At 36.7% G+C, this 17,200-nt stretch overlaps 1 protein-coding gene across 4 annotated transcripts in view; it reads right to left on the minus strand.

Moving 5' to 3' along the window:
• Nucleotides 1-12,217, minus strand: part of CHST9 (carbohydrate sulfotransferase 9) — a 248,140-nt gene extending 235,923 nt beyond the window's left edge. For 3 of the 4 annotated variants that reach the window (XM_074340204.2, XM_074340202.2, XM_074340203.2), the window contains exon 1: nucleotides 11,888-12,217. The gene's annotated coding sequence lies outside the window, so the exon portion shown is untranslated. The remainder of the gene's footprint in view (nucleotides 1-11,887) is intronic. The other variant, XM_019741275.3, reaches the window with a different exon arrangement.
• Between the last annotated feature and the right edge of the window lie 4,983 nt (nucleotides 12,218-17,200).

The following is a 17,200-nucleotide window of genomic DNA, read 5'->3' on the forward strand; positions in this document are numbered from 1 at the left end:
TCTCATGTTGAAAAGTTCTCATATATAACTGAAAAATGGGAAAATATTAGTTTATGTAATATTTACTTATAGTATCACATTAGGTATTGTCTCCTCTACTGCGTAAAATATATTCTTGTAAGAATGGCTTTCTCTTAAGTGTTTAAACATAAATTATGACATATTGTGGAATGGTGAATGAAGATATTTAGATACTGTGGAGAGGACATTTTTTTAATTGACTAAACAACTTTTTCACATGCTAACTCACTTCATACAATGTCACAATGATATCATCCATAGGATAGTTGACTTAAAAGTCACAGACTATTTTACCCAATTTTTATTTTGTAAAGCATCTAAACTACAAAAAGTTAGCAATAATATGAATACTATACTATCTTTATTTAGATTAAACAATTGTTAACATTTTTTGTAACATTTTCTTATTTCTCTTTCCCATATTAAAAAAAAATTTTGGTGAGGCATTTGAAAGGAAGTTACAGAGATCATGAGATTTCATCTCTAAATACTTCCAAATATGTATCCCCCACCCCACCAAAGAAATTCTGCTACGGAACCCAATATGATTATCACACTGAGGAAATTTAAAATGAATGTAATACTATATATGATCTACAGCCCAAATTCAGATTCCTCTTATTATCCCAGCTATATTATCCTTTATAGCTTTTGTTCCCATCCAGAATCTAATCAAGTAGGATGCCTTACAATTAGTTGTTGTGTCTCCTACTCTTTTTTAATCCTAAACAGTTTTCCAGGATTTTTTTTTTTAAATGACATTGATATTTTTGAAGTGTCCAGATCAGTTATATTGAAGAATATGTACAATTTGGATTTAGATACTTTGGAAAGGACTTTTTAAAAATTATTTCCTCATGGTTAGATTCAGGTGAAATATTTTTGGCAAAATAACTTCAGAGGTGATTATGTGTCCTATTTTACGTGTGCATTATATCAAGAAGTATGTGATGTCAGTTTGTCCCACTATTGGTGACATCAAGTGTAATCAGTTAGTTAAGCTGGCATCTACCAGATTTCCTCATGTAAAGACACTTTCCTCTCTCTATAATTAACAAGCAATCTGTGGGGTGACACGTAGAGATAGTGTGATTATCCTGTCCCCATCAACCATTCACCTATTGGCGGACCATCCTTTGATTATTCTTGTAATAGTAGTTGCAAAAAGGTGACTTTATAATTCTATTGTTTCTTTTAATTATTAGCTTGTATTCTTTAGTGAAACAGAACTTTTCCTTCTACCCACCTCTGTCTTCACACTACACACACCCTATGGGGTCATGGATACTTTATTCAATGTGCTCTAATCTATTACATAACTTATGGCTTTTTATGTTCAAGTGACCCCAAATTTGGCCAGTGGGAGTCCCTTAAGTCTGGCTTTTATGTGCTTCTGATGTGTCCTTATCAGTTTTTGAGTACTTCCTTATTTTTTAGCACAAGATATTCCAGGATTACCAGATTCTCCCTTAAACTAGTTGAAGCAGGAAGGCTTTAAACAAAAAGGAGACTAACTCAATTTTAATGCAGCAATTGGAACTTAGGCACAAATATTAGAATAGTAATATAGAACACAGTAAATGACAATATGGTAGATCTGTTCCTTAACTATTTTATCCATAGTTTGAAGCCTTTGTGTAATTCTTAAAAATATGAGCTTTTAATTTATAGCATAGACTTTATGTTACTCTTTCAATCTCATGTATTTACCATTTAAATTTTTGTTTTCCATATGGGGACCATATGAATAGGTAACCTTCAAAGGATTTTGTTTTTCTTTTCTCCAACATGGTACAATCTTAGATCACTGTCTGATGTCAAAATGTGCACAAACAGCACAGCATAAGACCACCATAAAGTAAAACCTTTTAAATTCTTAAAATTATCAAGGGAGTTTACATGTTAGAGAAAATAATGTAAAGAGATGCCTGGACTTTTTTTTTTTTTTTTTTTTGTAAGAAATTTCATAGATCAGCCTCCCTTTCTAAGCAAATGTAGTACTACTCAAGCCGCCTCTAAATGAATCACTGATAGAAAAGAGAATTTGAAGAAAGAGCAATGTGTTATTTGGGGAAGTCACAAAGAAAGAAAAAAATGGAGCTTTATAGCTTGCAAGTATCTATCTATCTATCTATCTATCTATCTATCTATCTATCTATCTATCTATCTATCATCTATGTATCTATCTATCTTCATTAGAATGAGAGGATGTATATGGGTGTGTGTTTGTGTGTAGTACATATGTATGCATGTGCACTAGTGGGATTAAAGATAGGGGTATTCAGTCAACATTTATTCAACATTTATTCAACAAATACTTATTACACTCCCATTCTAAGCAAGGAAAGCAGTCTTTTCTAGGAATATAAGGAAGATCCAAACTAGAGGGGTCCCTACCCTAGTGGTTAATTAAATAATTACACAAATAAATGTGAATTTACAACTCTTTGCAACTATTTGCAATGAGGGACATAAATACATAAACATGGATACACTTATGCATACAAATCGTATGCGTGCACATATATATTAAAAGGGATTCGGCTCAGTCTAGGGAGAAGAGATGGCTTATTTGAAGAAGTGACATTTGGGTAGATATTTTAAATGTTAAGTAAGCATTAAATAGACAATATTTGGGTATGTATATTTACAGGTATGGGGATGGGAGGAGAAAAGGTGAGTCAATGCAACCAGAAGAAAGGTGGTCAGCTAAAGCAGAGGGAAAAAGTGGGAAAACCAAGAGATGAGGCTAGAAGAGTCTGACCTTGCTGGGTTTTGAAATATCAGGTGCACAGTTTTGGTCTTAATCTTCAACAGAGCAATGGTAATCCGTTTAAGTGATGTGTGTAGTCAAAGGAATGACAGTTATATTTGCATTTTGAAAATGCTCCTCTGGCACCTCTGGAGGATGCAACAATGGTGAAAGCAGGAGACTAGTTATACAACCACTGTAGTTTTCCACACAATGAATAGTAAAAGCTTAGACTTGGGTGATGGCTGAAGGCAGTTTTGTCACATACTTTTGGAGGTTATAATCAATGACTGGGTGAAGGCTGTGATATGGAGTTGAATGCGAGGGAATGTCAAGGATAAAACCCCGATTGGCAGCTGGGGAACCTGGAGGTTTGGTGTGAGATGGGCAGAGATCACAAGTTTAATTTTGACATGTTTCATCTGATGTTTCTTTAACATAGACGAGAAGAAATAGCAAGAACACATCTGGATCTACAAGTGGGGAACTGAGAAGGACTTTCTGAACTAGAATTATATTTTCAAGCGTACTAGAATAAAACATATGCCAACAATTTCAAGGAATTTTCATTGCATAGTACTGTTTATGTATGTTGGGAAAACTTGCAGTGAACTAAAGTTCTAAGGTAAATAATCTCTGCTACTTGAGAGTTCAGTAATTTGCCAATCCATTTCTATTCTAAATGTTGTTTTAATTCTTCCTAAACAGTCTAACAAAGCCATATTTTCAGATTTTGCAATCAAGGAATATATATATATATATATATATATATATATATATATATATAATTTTTTTTTTCCTTGATAAATAGTCTATGTCACAAAAGTAATAATGTAAGTATAGGATTGCTATTTAAAATATTTAACAATTAGTACAACTTGGGCCCCAGACATAAATAACCAGTAATACCATACTAGTGCATGAGCTGAATGCCAGCCCTATCACAGAAGTAGAATCTGATTCTCTGATACTAAACATTCCTAACTGAAAACAAAGTACAAATATTAGAAGGTAAAAGAATGCTGATATTTACTGCTTTTAGTCCAACAGTGTTACTATCACCTAGGTGTTTTTTAATACATTGAAACAATAGATTTTTTTGAGGGAAATAAATTACCATCATTGTAATCTAATGTTCAAAGAAGGCTGTGGGAAAATCAAATTTATTTAGTGTTATGTTTCTAAAAAATTGTGTCTACATTTCAATTTTGAAATGTCTTTTTATAGCATATAATCAACACCATCATTTTATCTAAATCTTCACAAGCTTAAAGTAACCTGTAACTATAGGTCACAGCTCTAATTCCCTCTGGAATAAAAAAGAAAACAAAAGCAATGACTACAAAGCTGAGTAAGCTTTGAGCTTCTTCCTTTGGAAACTAATGGAAAAGTATTACATGCTTCATTTGAATGGACAAAGTTTTCTTATTATGTTTTCTAATATAGGCTTCTAAAATTTCCTTCACTACAGTAATGGGGTGTATTTTCCTTTTCTTAGCTACTTTCCTGAGTGTGTTAGCTTTCAGTTTACGGTAGTATTGAGGTAGTACAGTAAAGGGAGGCACCGTGAATCTAGTGATGGAATGTGTTGTATCTGTTTATCCTGACAAAGAAGGTTTTCTCTTATATACTGGAGCTAACGGTTCAAAGAAGGAGGGCTTTACTCTCCCAATCTTTGCCTTTATTCCATATAAGAATAAAAAGCATAACAAGAAAAAGCAGATATTCCAATAAAACTTCACCGCCGAGGTAGAGCTTTGTGCTGCTCAAATGAAAGAAGCTCCTTATTGTCCTTATCACCTCCCCAATCCAACAACCTCAATTTCATCTTCTCTCAGTTCCCATTGCTACACTACACGTTTATTAGAAATTGTAACAAAAGTAGACCAAATAAAGTTAGGGGTCAGTCTGAGTGCCAGGCCGTTCAATCGACCAAGAAGCTTCCAGTAAGAATGAACAATATACAGCAGAACAATCACAGATCAAATTGTGGTCTGTACAATTGTTGTATCCCCTTTGTAGAAAAAGCTACCTCTCTTTATTGGGTAAAACATGCCCTTCTATGTAGAGAATCTTGTGATTGTGTGAGAGCAACTGGTTAGTCACACACACACACCCCACCCCCCTCACACACACACACTCACCCACAACTTCAATTTTAACTGTTAAGGGTTAACATTAAAAAGCTTCTTTCTGTAAAAAGAAGTAAGATACACAACGTTACAGAAGACATCTAAGACGGACCAAGAGTGGGAATTGAAGTAAAAAATATCTTACTTACAATTTGGTAAATTAAGATGCTTGCTATAGCTAATACTGAAATGACATTTCATATTAACTCCTAATTCTAAGAGAAGTTGTCATGTTACAGTCTAGAAGTAACATTAGAAGTAAGAAAATTGAGTTTCACTCTCAATTCCCTCCTTGCTTCTGGGATCCTACACTTTCTTGTATGTTATGAATGTGGGTAATCTTCAAAACCCTCTAATCTCTCTGCAAATACTATATATTTTGCAAAGAGAGGACATGATGTGCTTTTAGTATGTCAACAGTGCACACACTAAATACATCTAAGACAGACAGCATAGTTGTCTATAACTTTCCCCCGCCTCCAACTCCTATGTGCTAGCACAGGGTACACTTATTTCAAGCAATACAAAAAAATTTCTAATACAACAGTTTATTTAGGTTGGTAACAGATTTGGGTCCCTTTTACAGCAGTACGTTTTATGATGCAACTTCCAATATAAGACCAGTGCAGTTCTTTGTTTCCAAAAGTATGTTTTGAGGGCATGAAAAACAAAATCTCAAATACCTCATTTTCTGTCTTTTCAGTACCTGAAATGATGCATGAGTATACATGCATCATATATACAAATATAACATGCACATATATTCATAAAAGTGCATATCCATATACACACATACATGTGTGTGAATGTACACGATGTCTCTATATATGAAAGCTTCAGTGTTTTCGGGAGATATGCTTTAAACAAGGTTAAGGCCTGGGAGAATTAAGATATTAGCCAGCTCGCGCACATTAGTTTGTCACCACTTATAGTCATCCACAAAACATAGATTCCTAAGGGAAATAAGGACCAAAAGAAGTAACTTTTTACACAGGGTGAATGACAGAAAACGATCAGAATATGAGCTTGAGGTTGGTGGACAGTGAAATTTGTAATTCTGGTTCACTGAAGGCAGGAGACTTATGGACAAGTGGGATGGACCCACTTAAAAGAAGTAAAGATAGGTGGGTAAGGGCATGAAAAATCCATGCCATCATAAAAATCTTGTTTATCTAGCCCTATGACTCTCATCAGGGCCAGACCACCTCCTAGAGAATATTTTGGGGAAGGTTGGGTATCCTCAGTTTTGTCACGATTTCTGGAAGAGGGAAGTGCTATTGACTTTGGGTGGGAAGGTGGGGCTGCCCGACTTAATGAAGCATTTTCCCAAATGTCCCATACAACATACAATGTCCCATTGAACAAAAGTTATGACGGATAGCAACCTGTAGAATCTGCTACATAATCATAAGTAAGCATTTTATAAGAATTTCCACCAAAAGCCCAGTGAGTTACAATAAGATTACTGTGGTGAATAATTTAATCATTTTATGTAGTCTGTCTCCTAATTCTAGAGCTGATAGACTAGAATGCAATGTATTAACAGAACACAAACTTAAAAAGGAAATATCAGCATGAAATCAATAATTTTCAGTTTGGAAATATTTTATCTGTTATTATTGATGATATGGTGGGTCACCTGCAGAGTCCCTTGAAATGGAGTTCACATTAGTAACAACATGAAAATGTTCCATAAAGTAGTTTTGGAATTTTGGTAAAAGTAGATTAATAGTATTTACTCTTTCACTTGCAAAATATCATACTTCCACATTTTCTCCACTCCAACAGTATATAATTTGATTTGGCGTATTTTCTCTACAACGATTACCATTATTTCCTTTTTTCCCCTGTTATATACAAATAAGTCTAATATGTAATTATCCTAACACTACTTTTAGTCTCTCCTCATTCTTTCATTTTCCTGTACTTCTTGTATGGAATGTCTTCTGGTTTTTTTTTATTTGTTCTTAAATCCAAATTTGTTCATTAAATATGCATGCAAATTTCTGACTTGTTTAATATGTGTTCTAATGAAATCATCCCCAAACATTAGCATAGTGAAATGCACATTTTATTACAAATTACTTTTATTTTATTGCTTCTTTTCACCACAGATATACTCAATAACTATATTATGGATGAATTACATGTCCGGATACCAGGAGGGTAACAAAGAATATTTGTTAATTAAAACGAGGACAAACTCTTAAGAAGGCTGAGAACCACAGTTTGATCCAAGGTGAGCGCTCAGGGAATGACAGGGCAGAAAAATCACAAGTCTTCCGCATTTACCTCTGTACCACATCATTTCATGACTACCTTGTACAATTGATATTGTGATGGGCAGAAAAAGTTAACTCCCCTAATTAACCAACTTACTACAAGGGAGCTGGATGAAGAGTCAGGAGATCAGGTTTCTGGTTCCTGCTCTGCCATTAACCACCAGTGACTTTTAGCAGCTCACTCTGACTATTGTGGGTTCCCAATTTCCTTAACTCTAAAATGAGGGAATTGGAATACATTACTTTTAAGGTCCTTTCCATCTCCATAACAAAATGCATAATTCTAAGATGTAGGCACTGATAGGAAGAAACTGAGTCCTCTCATAAGTGTATATAAAATATATCCTATAGGTGTCAATTATTCTAAGCACAAGGTTTCTTTTTAAAATAGTCTAGTCAAGCCTTGAAAAAATGCCATACCATATAGAAAAAGAAAATTGTTTCCTCAAAAAAAGAAGTACCCATGTACTTGAAGTAGTGAGTACATTTATTATAAGAACATAGTTCCCACTCCGAAGGGGGCATTTACTTTTCTATTACCATTCTGCTCTTTGTTGTAGAAATCACAGTTTTACTTTTTACTTTGACTTCTTAAATAAAAATGATCTTGGCTGCTTTTCCAATCAGACATTTTTGGCAGCTCTATCCTTCTCCACAGAGGTTTTCTAAATTCTTTCTAATAGTCCACAGAATGAACAATTCAACACAATCTATATACAACTGAACACTGACTATAAACAAGGTGTTTAACAGCAAGTGCTATGGTGTGAATCAAAGTCTTGTGCAAGTAACTATTTCATCCACAACCAGTTTTGCCCTGGAGCTTTAAAAAAACACAATAGAAACCTGTTAAATTGGCAGTCTTGCTGAACTTCAACTATTTTATCCAACCAGGCCCATAGTAACAATAGATACTTGAGAGCTTCTCTTTGATGAAATGTGCTTTGATTTGGAGCATCCGTGCAGAGATCAAATGGACCAAACCCCTTATTCTGATGGTGTCTTGCCATTTCTTCTTTTGGAAAGCACATATACAGGGCTTAATAGGAATGTTATCTTAACACCTATGCACATGTATGCTTTAGGAAAACCTCATGCTTAACAATTCAGTTTAATAAGACTTATAAATTAGAATCTTCCTATTTGGTTTTCAAGAGCACCCCACTATCGTTTTTAAAAACATAGTAATCACCTCTGTTACACGTAAAGTGGGATTGAATTTCTCAAATTTGGATTGAAGAACTTTTAATGTTTCACAGGAACATGTCTAATTCTTAACACGTATTTATTAAATAGACTTACAACCAACCCCTGATCATCTTTCTGTGAATTAGATATAATCTACTGCATACCAAGTTTGCTTATTTCTGTCACCCTGCTTATTTCTGGGCAGGCTGCCCACCTGCCCCACCTCCCCATAAATCGGTTTTGGTGTTTGAGGTATGTAAGCTCATTTAAAAATTAACCTAAACAAAACAATATAATTAGAAAGGCAACTTGCCCACAATAACAATGAAAATCTTTTTAAAACAAAACATGTAATGCATTCCAAAGACAAACACAAGTGACTATTTAAATAACCATGATTTTGGGTTATTTTTGCCTCTATTCCTTTCATTAACATGAATAATTTAGAGTGCTTACTATACATGGTGAAACTCTTTCCTCTCAATAATTCATTTTTAGTGTACAGAAAAAATAAAATGTAACACATCCTTATGTATTTCCAAAGGTTTAAATTAGACCATATTTTTAAAGGCAACTTTACTTTCAAAATTTTCTAGTCTGGGTTCATTTTCTTCAATGTTTTCCCGGTAGTAAGGGAGTCTCATGTTTTCAAAGCAAGGGCAGTATAGTGCAGTGCCGCCGTTAAGAAGGCAGAAGCCCCCGTTTTCTTTGGTCCTTGATATTCCTCAAGTACACATCAGTTATTCACAAAGTGTAAGCAAGATTGCCAATGTCTTTATTCTCAAAACTGACCGTGCTTTGGGATGTTACACCCAGATTTGAGTAAAAAGAACTTCCCAACATTCTGGCTGCTGTGAAGAAACAACATATTTATTACAGAACTTAATTCTGAGTAATAAAAATATCCTAACATTGCAGTTTTAGCTGTAGCAAACATTGCTAAGTGGGAAAGCATCCCTGGATAGGAGGTGGGTGGGGTTGCAAACCTCAAGTCTTGCTTGAATGATGACGTGAACAAAATGAAGGGCATAAATCTATCTGCTGATTATACAAACTCACACAGATTCCCAAACACAAGCATAAATAATACTATGTTGAGATTTTGTTCACATCCTATATAATATCCTGTATTATTCATACCCAATATTTTTGTGTGAAATAATGTGTATGTCCTAGGTTTACTTAATTTGGGGTCTGGGAAATTAAATTAGTCTCCGACTTTGTAAATTCCTCCTGGGAAGATGTTTCATTCTTCTGGTAGCCACACTAATTTTCTGGAGTCAGGGCTGTTGAATGCATTGCTTCAGAGCACCAAATGCTACCGTTGTGACCGAGAAGAAAGGGAAACAATGTCATCAGGAGGAGCCTGCAGTTGCACTAATTCTCAGCTTCACTCCGGTAACAAAAAAAAAGTGGCCAGGTGTGTGGGGGGGTGGGGTGGGGGGAGCAATCAGATTTCACTGGAGTATACACCAGTCTTGGCCAAAGGCTTTAAAACTTTTTTGACTTCTCCTTTCATTGAAATTAAAGGAGAAGAGCTTATAGTGTAATAAGCCAAACACAACAGTTGTGCTGAACTTGGGTCAACAGCAGATACCATATTACAGCTTTTGGGATGTTCACGGAAATGCATGAAATGAAGATATATGTTTGGATACCTGTGAAAATAAAACATTGCACTTTAAGTGAGTGGGAGAGAACAGATGGTTGGTAATGATTTAAAACATTTATGTTTTTGGACTGTCACCAAGCCTCTGTATTAAAAAATATGGTGTTTAGTCAGTACAAACCAACATCTATCTGCAAGGTGCTCATTTTCTGGAAGATGCTACCATAGTAAAGGAGATAAAAACCAAATGAGGCAAGAGGAAAATTCTCGTTTACTCAAGGAATTCAAAGTGTGCTATTTCTTATTGACCCTATTCAATCAAACTGTTTTCTGTGTGATGAGAGGATTTCAATTTTTCCTCAATAACTAGTTAACTGTTAAGTGTCTAAGTATGGTATTCTTTTTGAATGCATCAGGTAGAATTGTAATTTTGTTCTGTATATCTGATTCACGTTGACTGAAGCCGTTAAAAACCCTTTAAGCAATAATAAAATCTGGTAGCCCAGGGTACCCTTGCCCATAAAAAAACAATAATATTCTCCTTATCCTCAATTGGTAAAAGGCATATGGTGTTATGATTATGTACTGGAATTGGCAGGTGCCAGGCTACTGAATCAGGAAGACATATAAATATTAAATATGGTCACACTGTATTTTGGTATGTATATGTGAGTCTAAAAGAAGCCCGTGTCCTTTAAATTCAGTGGAATAGTAACAGTACAGATAAAATTATAGAGAGCAATTAATGCAATGTTTGAGGTTAAAGTGAAGAATAACAAACATTAGTAAATAATAATCTGAATTACTATTAAAACTGCAAGAAAAAAAAAAAAAAAGAGTCCTCCTAAACACCCACAGTGTTTTGATTTGGTTCTGGTAACATAATGGGAAAAAGTCACATAAACACACACTCTATATATTATTTCCTTGCCATCCCTTTCAAAATCCTGGGAACTATTCAGTAACAGTTTGCTTGTGGGAGGGAGTTGGGGGTGGACCTGCAGGGAGAGGAGGGAGGGGGAGTGGCAGCTCTAGCTTCGCACCTGTGAACTTTGTTGGAAATAACTCCTGACAGGCATCCAGCATAACACCTTTTAGCCTTCTAACAGAAACAGGGTGATCGGCAGGGTGTTCAAATGGGGTTAGAAGAGGGGGCGGGTAACCGTGTGAAAGTAATGGCAGCAGCAACAAAACAACTAAGCAGTTCCTACTCTCCCCAATCCACCTCAAGCCCCCTCCTCACTTTACCCCTCCCAACCCCTTTGCTTGGGCAACTTAGAACTTGGGCGCCGAGTCTCCGTATTTCCCTCCCACATTGCCCGCAGCCTTACCAAGGTCGCAGGTTTGGGGACCCAGGAAAAAGAAGCATGACAGCAGAGATGCTCATCTTTCTGCCAAACAGGCTAGAGGACCGGATAAACCGGCATCAGAAACTCAAGACCGTTCCTTATCGGGTCCTCTCTCCAACCTCTGTGTGCCCCAGTGGGGCTGGCATAGGAATCCTGGAGTCCAGGGTGCCCCGCCAGGGCCCAGGAATCCAGCACCGGTAGCTAACAAGTTCAGGCACCCGTCCTCTCCTCCGTCCCTCTCAAAGTCTTCGTACCCTCTCCATCTCCCAGACACCACCACCCCATCAACTCCAGAACGTCCAACAAAGTGAATGGAAGTGGGTTCCAATAGTGGGCGGCAGGGGGTGGGGGAAGTGCTGGAAGAGAGGTAGAAAGGAAAAGGAAGATGCCACCCGCCGTCAACAGAGGCCAAGTACCTGGAAAGGTGAGGATGCACTTCCCCGCCCACCCAGAACCGGCTCGGGCCGTGGGTGCCCCGCGGCGCCCCGCAGTCTCGGCCCCTCAGCTCTCCTCCCACATCACCCCTAAACATTCCCCAACCCGAGTGCGGTTACCTCGCGCGCTGCGAGTGCAGCCGAGGCGAGCGGGCACCGCAGGTACTGCTTTTCCAGGAGCGGGGCTTCGGCAGGAAACTTCCCTATGCTCCGGGGCAAACTCTCGTGGACTCCTCCCGCTGCGGGCCGCTGGGTGGGAAGCAGCGCCGCGCGGGGCGCCGCGAGCAGGAGCGGCGGGGAGCCGGGCGCTCGCCCTCACGCGTCTGCCTGGCTGGGGCTGCGGCGCCGCCTGGGCTGTGTCGGTTCCCGCCCGCCGCTCCCGCCGCCACCACTGCCGCGCCCGGGCAGCTCCGCCTCCCGCTTTTTATCTCCCTCGCCACCCTCCCGCGCTGCCCTCTTTTTCTCCGCCTTTGTCGTTCTCTCTACCTCTTACTTTCTGGCCTTACCTCTGCTGGCGATTTGCCCTCCTTCCCAGCTCCGGGTCTGTCCCAGGGCTCTAGTGCCACCCCACTCCTGTTCTAGGAAGTAATTGTCTTCCCCGTACGTTTCCTAATTCACCTTCTCCTCTTCACCGCTGCCCTCGCTCAGATTCCTTTCCCAGGTGTTCTAGAAACACCTGAAGGACAAAATCAATAGGTTAGTAGTGTGTCGGAAACATTGGCTCTAAAGTCTGAGACTTTCTTTTGCTTGACAGATTTTTAAAAAATACACATATTTAATATACAAATCAGCAAATTGCAGTACGGACATATGTGTCGTGGGCGAGCTTAGTAGCAGGTTTCTGTAAATCCAGGGCTTCCTCAAAAAAGAGAAAGAAAGAAAGAAAAGAAAAGTGGCCATTTACAATGCTGGAGACCTCCTCGATTTGTCAGGCCACGCATTTCAAAATCTAACAAGCTGAAGTTGGCAGTTTGTAAAGGTCTTTGCAAAGACCAAGATTAGGATAACTTTTCTTTTTATCATGAAAGGAAACAGTTCATTGAGTTTTAAAAATTAGTTCCAAACATTATGCTAGCAACAATTTGATCAAACTAGGGCAAATAAAACTAACATAACCCTTGATTGCTTACTTTGCATTCAGGCAGTTTCTATGAATTAACAAAGAAAATATTTTCTTAAGTAGTAAGTGGTCAAACCTACCTCATTGCTACATTACAATGTATCTTTTCAAACAGATATTATCAACTTTCTACATTTTCAGTTGGTCTTGTTCTTGCTTATAGCTTAGGAATAATACATCCGGTGGTAGTGAACTTTGGTACCCCAAAGAAATACTATTATAGAACTTGCTTGCCTGCTTCTGGTTTCTTTTAAACACAGCCTGATTTAATTTTTGCTATCAGAGTTTTATTTTTAATTTGTATGTCTGCTGGTTTGTTGTTAACATTTAACTCAGATAGTGTCTGTCCTCCCTGCCTTGAAGGTCTTTCTTTATCATGAGCATGAACCTCCTTTCCTGCAGTTGGACTTTTAAAGAAACAAGGTAATGTCCCTGAGCTGTATTTAACTGGCAGACAATTGGTAAGTGCTAATTGAATAAATTAACCAATTTAACTTAGTCTGTTTGTGTTTGGTGCCATGGGTGTCATTCCACGTTCTATTAACTCTTTGGAGTTGTGACCATCCATTGCACCTGGGCAGTGAAGATCTGGACTCTAATTCTTACCTGCTGAAAGTCACACAACTTTTGTAGCCTGTGCATTCTCATTTGTAAGATAAAAGAGTTGAGCAAAAATATCATTACAACTCTGTAATTTGAAATTCTTGAAATTTTTGTAGCTAATGCGGGAAACTGGTCATGATAAGGTCAACTTCTCATTAAATTTGCTTGATTAATGTGTTGCTAGGCATTGCCAGTCTATTGTGGGATTTTCCAGTCTTTAAAATTTATTTCATTCATCTATCATAGGAAATCAAACACTTAGAATGGTGAACTGTCTTCCATTCCTAAACCTCTGTCTAAAGCCATTAAAAATATGTTTAACGACTAAGGAAATTGAATTTTGTTAATATCCAAGGTTGCTGAGGAAAGGATCAAAGAATCACCTAAAAATGTGCACTAAGCATCTGTATGAGATGTGTTTTTCTCATGGCATTTGATTGGGATTTATGTGGTTAAATGACAACACTGCCTTTTAAAATTTTGTAGTTAAACTAATTTAATTTTTACATGGTGAATCGTTTCTAAAACATTGGTTCACAGCATGTTTCTAAACTCTCCAGTCTATTAATTTTGTTTAGTTCTTTGAATTTCTTTAAAGGTTTAACTATTGACTGTTTCTAGGCAAGTATGAAGCTTATGGATCATTGATCCTTTAATGTGTAGGTCTGTAACAATTATAGTCATAAAAGAAGTTTCTGCATCAAATCTCAAGGTACATTTGATAACAAGAGTGCCTTTGTGGAAGGAGGACTTCATCATCATGGCACAGATATAACTGGAGGAAGCATAAGAAATGCAATCAAACTGGACTTTGAAAGTGTAACTAATAGTACAAAGAAGGAGCCCAGTGAGCTGCTCACGTTTTATGAAAAATGTGTGTAAGGAAAACAGGGATAGAAGGGTAGGAAAAGAGTAAAGAAGGTATTTTCCTAATATCTGTATGCACAAAAAAGCTCCTTTAAGGTGTGAGTGCAGCACTATTATGGGATAGCTCTTCCTAGTTTTGAATGTGTGCTTTTCTTTAATCATGCAGTTCTCAATGATGGCTTGGCTTAATGACTGGCCAAAATAATAATTCGGCTGAAGTGTGTTAAGCACAATGGACAAGGTCCTATAGGGGCTGTAAATACCTCTAAACCATCTTATTTATGGCTCCAGCTGTTTTGTTGAGGGAAAGTAAAGATATATATACCTGGAAAGAAATAATTTTGCAGGAGTCAACAGAGGATAGTCCAATAGTTATAGTGGCTTCCCCTTTACTTCTCTTTCTCTTATTCTGTAGGGCAGGAATAAAACAAGAAAAATAATGAAGAACGTGATTTATGTTGAGTCACAAACAAGAGAACACAAGCTATCCCACTAAACCAGAGGGGAGAATGGCAGAACTCTTGTAATAAATGATAGAAGCCACTTCATCCAGACTTTTCTGGGGGGAGAAAAATAAAAATAAACAAGTCTTAAGAAAAAGAGGCTTAAAATGGTTTTTATAAAGCTTAAGCTAGTGAGGTGAAATGGAAAGAGTACTAAAGAACCGGATTTAGTCCCATGAAGTTGGGCAAGTCTTCTCTCCCTGGGCTCAGTTTTATCATCTATAGTGCATAAGGTTGCTGAAATGGATGGGCCCTAGTGACCTTCTTAACTCCAAAACTTTTATGATGTCTGGTAAAGATCACTTATTTTGACTAAGCTATTGGGTGATTATTCAGCCATGTATATGAATTTATCTGCATAGTGACATCGAAAATGAATTCTAATGAGAAAATAAAAGGCTGGTGTAGGGTTTTCCTCAGTAGAAAAAATTCAAAACAAAAATGAGAGCAGACTAGAGTAATGTGGTACCGGTTATTTGAACTTGACCTACAGGATGCAGAGTGTGGTATTGTACAAAGTAGAACTTCCTCTCTGGAATTTAAGAAAAAAACATCTTATCATTTTAATATCAGGAATAAATAGGACAAAAGACAAAGCATTAAAACTTTACAGTCTAGGAGGAGACTTGAAGCATAATGATTTACCTCCTGCTGCATCCAGCGTGGTATAGCAAATTTTGCAATTTGAGGTGGATCAAAATTATTGTGTTATGGGGAAATAAAACAAAAATATTTGGCTCTGTGAGCTTTGTGTTTAACACTTTCTTAGGGAAGAGATTATTTCTTAAAAATTAAGAAAAATCTCAAGGACCAGATATATATAACTAAAGCACAAATTATGTATTCAGAAGAATATTGAAAAAAAAGGAATGCAAAGGGGAAAATACATTACTGAAGAAAGCATAGGATTAATAGTACATGAGGAAGAATTACAATTCCTAAAGAATTAAAAACTTTAAATTGCATGAAAAGATAATATTGGTCAAACAGAAAGCTAAAAGATAAATATAAATAAAGAAAAATGAAACAAGATGTGTTGTCATTATTATTATGTATCTGCTGACCGAATAAAGCAATGATTCAAGGTCAAATAAATTAGAATAGTCAGCACCTAATAGTCTTGGTAATAGAGCAGGTCAATAAATATACATTGATTGGTTGATTGAATAAGAACTACTTGCAGTTATTTTAGGAAAATCAAAGTCACTAAGGAAGTTGTGCGTGTGATTTCTTAAACTAAGCAAGTATGAATTTCCTTTATAAATATCAAAAAACAAAACTTTTTTAATAGTCACTTTTAAGCCTTAAGTAATGAAATGTTATGAAATTTTTATAATATAGTGTTTACATGTGGAAAAACCTAAATTGGAAACATGTAAAATGAAGAAATGTAAATGTGTTTCTGTATAAAGAAATTATATTTTATATCTTTGAGGGTTTTTTTAATAGATGATTGGAATGGGGAAAATTCTATATGAAAAATTTACCAAAAAAATTGCAATACTATCCTCTAAATCAATATTTGGACACATACATTCTTATTTCTGGAAGTGAGTTCAGTTTTTATATCAATAAGGTATTGATAGGTGACTTCAAGACCCTAAGTCAAAATAAAAAATAATTTGCAATGACCTTAATTGATGAGGCGCCTTTTTTACTGTAAGTTTCAATAGTCTGGGGATGAAATATAGTCTACTTTGACAAATATTTTGCTTCTTAGTTCACCACCAACCATGGCTGTCTAGTCAGTGAGGGTACTCTGTGTTGGTGCCTTGGATACAAAAATTAATAAGATGTGGTCTTTTTTAAATAAGGTAATAACTAATGAATTCAAATCACATATCATTAAATTTAGAAATATAAGCCTACAAAACAAGAAAGATTTGCTGAGAGTCAAAGAAAAGGAAATCAAAATAGCTTTGGATGATTTCTATTCAATGATGTGTGTGTGCATTTGTGTGTGTGTGTGTGTGTGTGTGTGAGTGTGGTGTTGTTGAAAGAGAGAAAGAAAGCAAGCTCATAAGAGATTTGATGAAATCAAGAGAGTATGCCAATGATCTATCCTACGGTAAAATATGGCATTTGAGGGCAGAGAGTAATTCTAAATCCACCCCTCCCATGCAATGAAATATTTTCTTGCCCAGCATTGGGAGTATTTGTGATATACGGTTCACCTCACCAAATCTAATATCATTGCAGCCCTGAGGGACACAGGCCATGGTGATGGTCCTAGCTTTTTTGAGGACTTTTTATCGACTGTTCATTCAAGGTATGTATTGTTAACAGGAGGATTTTTTTTTAATGAAAGTAAATAATGATTTTTGGAAATTAATGTACACA

This window comes from Rhinolophus sinicus, chromosome 4, assembly GCF_057876585.1.
Source record: "Rhinolophus sinicus isolate RSI-liver-muscle chromosome 4, RSI-T2T, whole genome shotgun sequence".
Lineage (NCBI taxonomy): Eukaryota > Metazoa > Chordata > Mammalia > Chiroptera > Rhinolophidae > Rhinolophus > Rhinolophus sinicus.